This window comes from Octodon degus, unplaced genomic scaffold (genome assembly GCF_000260255.1).
Source record: "Octodon degus isolate 3935 unplaced genomic scaffold, OctDeg1.0 scaffold00008, whole genome shotgun sequence".
In the NCBI taxonomy this organism is placed as follows: Eukaryota; Metazoa; Chordata; class Mammalia; order Rodentia; family Octodontidae; genus Octodon; species Octodon degus.
The window spans coordinates 5,910,777-5,914,664 of NW_004524584.1; the positions used below are offsets into that span (position 1 = coordinate 5,910,777).

At 36.1% G+C, this 3,888-nt stretch overlaps 1 pseudogene; it reads left to right on the top strand.

Moving 5' to 3' along the window:
* Nucleotides 1-366: 366 nt before the first annotated feature.
* Nucleotides 367-473, top strand: LOC111814201 (annotated as a pseudogene).
* Nucleotides 474-3,888: the final 3,415 nt, after the last annotated feature.

Sequence of the window (3,888 nt, forward strand, 5' to 3'; positions counted from 1 at the left end):
AGGACTGCTGTGTGCATAGGAAGTATACATTTTTCTTTTAATTTAGTTGTTGATTAAACTATATTTCTCATAAACACTGGATTTTGCTAATTGGATCCTGTAGTGTCATTTCATGAGTTCCTCCACTCCTCTAAATTGGCATTTGTAATGAGAGTCTTGATTAGATTCAGATTATTTCTTTATTTATTTACTTACTTACTTTCAGTCATTTGTTGAATTGTGTCCTTTCTTGAAGACAGTTATAATGTCCAGGGTCTCTCCCTATGGTGTTAGCAGCATGGATAATCATTGGCTAGATCTGTCAAGTCATTCATGGTAAGAAAATGCTGCTTATAAGTACAAAGAAATACAAAGAAAAAATTTCCCAAGGCTACACTCTCAGGGATCATTTTTATAGTGTGTTCCTAGAGAAGTTTCTCTGATTACACAGAATACAAGAAAAAGTTGCCCTTATGACCAGTTTGGTTATCTGATATCTAGCTCTTTCAGGAAGGGAAAGATAGTTGCTTAAAAATTCCATTGCGTGAACCAGTCTTCAAAGTAATACCCTGATTTCCTAATTTTATGAATTACTAATAAATTTATTTTTATTTATATAGCCTGATTTTTGTCCTATGGATTCAAACATATTTTTTCTTATTTCAAACTTATTTTTTCTTCCTTTTAATTTGTATGTTTGTGATACATAATTACATTCATTTTGGAGAATTAGTCAAGCATATTTAATATAATATCAATCCACTGATATTTATTCCTATCTAAAGGTGACCAAATTGCTCCACCTTAAAATAGCGTGAGCTTTGCTATTTGTATCCTGAAATTTATTTCTGAATCCTTAATAGTCCTTGATGTCCTTGATTTTTAGTATGATAAGACATTTCAAGCTCTTCTTATCCATTGCCTTATTCAGAACTGAATAACACATTTTTTTAAAACAAAGTCCTTCAAGGAGAAATATTTAGATACCATAGTAAGCATACTAGGGCTACTCATTGCTACCGGGTTGGTCTTTGCTTCTAGATTTTCCAGAGCTTACAGCCAAAGAAGCTTTACCTTTTCAAAAGATAAAATTCATCATGTGTCAATACTGATTCTTTGAAATTCAAATTCAAAATTACAGTATAGACATTCCATTTAACTTTGTTCATCTTATGCCTATAATTCTTTCTTTAATATTAAAAACCTCAGCCCCCCCAAGTTTAAATATAAGTATTGGTTAGTTGTATCCTGTGATTTATACTGGACAGTCTCAGGATAATAAAACCAACAACTTATACAAAGGTATGATAATTGGACTCAGGCAGATTATAAGATTTTTCTAATTGTTTTGTCTTGAGGCTTTACCCAACTCTGATAGAAGATTGACTGATATGTTTTAAAGTATCTTGCAAAACCAGAAGATAGCTCAGTGGCTTAAGTGCCTGCCTGGCAAACACAAGGTCATGAGTTTGATTCCCCATACAAAATAAATAAATAAATAAATAAATAAATAAATAAATAAATAAAATATCTTGCAGGGGGCTGGAGAGATAATCTTGTGGTCTAAGCACCTGCCTGCAAGCACAAGGATCTGAGTTCAATCTCTGGTTACCAAATGCGGCACCAGCCCTGCCTGGCACTGAGCAGGACACCAAAACTGAGCATGGTGGCACTCATCTGCAATGCCAGTGCTGGGGAGGCTGAGACAGGAGGATCACCAAGAGTCCAAGCTGCATAGTGAACCTCTGTACCAAACTAAAAAAAAAAAAAAGAAAACCTCTTGCAATAGTTTTTCTCTGTGATTATGACAGTAATTTAATTTGTTTTCCTTATTTTGTTTTTAGAGGTTATTTTTTATAATTTAATTTTGGTATATACCAATATCTTAGCCAATTTTGACTGCTATAACAAAGTACCATAAACCAAGAGGTTTATAAACAATAGAAACTATTTGTCACAGCTCTGGAGGCTGGAAGTTGAAGATCAGAGTGCTAGTGCTGTGTGACATAGAGTCTTTTTCTGGGTTGCAAACCGCTGTGTTATGTTGTGTCTCCACATTTTGGAAAGAGGGAAGTTCTCCAGTGTCTAAAACCAGTTAGCTCATGGGCTCCACTCTCACGATCTAACTACCTCCCCCAAACCCTACCTTCTAATGCCATCATATTGAAGGTTAACATGTCAAAAAATACAGTTCTGAGGTCACACACTCACTCATAACAACTAGTATCTCTACTTCATGTTCAAGTTCACCTGGAAACTGATTTTTTTTCTACCTAGCTTTGGGTTCAACATTTTGCCTTTCCTAATTCTAGATATCTCTCCGTATCTTGCCAGTATTGACCACCATTAATTTTCCACTTAAGTTTGCTTCCAGCTAAGGCCTCTCCAATTCCTTAAATCTATCTCATTAGCAGTAACACATATTATGTCCACAGGTGGCTTCTATTTAAGGATTGTCTATGGGTAATGGTAGAGTTTATAGACAATCATTTAAAATTGAGTACCAGGTACTATGAAATTAGCCACAATCCCCAGTAGCTCTGGGATGTTGCCATCTTTTTTCCTCCTCAACCTCTTATCTTACTTTCTGGATCCCAGGGCATGAACCATAGTTATTCATTTTTTTCTTTAGAAGAAATAGCTTTATTGGGATTAGCATCTGGGGAAAGAAAAGTATTTGATGTGTAACATGTTGAGGAATGCAGATGAAATGTCCAATATCCAGATATTATTGTTAGACAGACTCTTTCCTCCAGCAGATCCTGCAATAAGCAGAGGCAATAGGAGTCTGCTGAGAGCTCTTTCCACCCTTAAAACATTCTGCTACACTACAATATTAAAACACTGGAGCAGTATTCTTAATATGCTTTCTTCATTTCAGCCATCACTATGGTCAGTTTGTAACTTTCAAATGAATTATATTCTGGGTAAACATCTATAAGTTGAATTCATTCATAAGTCTGACAAAGCAAGTCTTAAACACCTTAAACACAGATATAGTGTAAAACACAAAAAACTCACCATACACACAACTGCTATAAATAAACTTTTTAATTTTAAAGTTACCTTAAAGTGGTAGCACAATATGGCTGTAAATAGACTTTTTACTATTACTTCTGCCTTTCAGTGCTGGTACTGTACACTACTACAGCTATAAATAAACTACTTTTACTTTTATGATTACCTTGAAATGGTACAGTACACCACAGTAACTGGCATATAAAGAATTAAATGGACCAAGCTGACAAGAAGAGAATTATTAACTGGAGGAGTGAGGGTAGGTGGGACATGGTGGAGTTGGAGAGTCATCAACATTAGGAGATGAAAGGCAAGGTGGGATTTCATTCATGCCTTGTGCTGATGACTCAGGTTTTTTGATTGATTTGATTCTGCCTACTCTCTTGAAAAAATGATCTGGTGATGTGTAAGAAGTAGCTCTTTTTCCTCATCATAGAGGACTCTGTCGCACTAGATGGCAGCTTGAATAGCTGCAGAAGGCTTTGTGTACCATTCTGCAGTGGGGTCCTGTGCCTCAAAAGCTAACAGCACATCTTCAAATAAAGAAAACCCCCTTGCCATTTTGCATGCTGTGAATCTCTTCAGCTTTTCAGTTACATCTTCTTCCTCTTGGCACGCTTTGTCTTTTTCGCTGGGTCTCATTCCATCAGGCCTGAATTAGCAAGTTTGTGCTGCATAACAAGGAGTTCATTGAAGTCTTCCACTTGCAGATCTGACTCTGGCTTCTTCTCAAGAGCCACTAAGTTCTTGAAGACCTCTTTGGATTCCTTGCCCATCTTCTCAAGCCCATGAAATTCCTAAACAAACTGTGGCAAAGTTCTTCCAAACTCTATTCATGGTGACAACTGAAACCTCATGTTAAGCAAAGTGGATTTTTTTATGGTCTTGTAG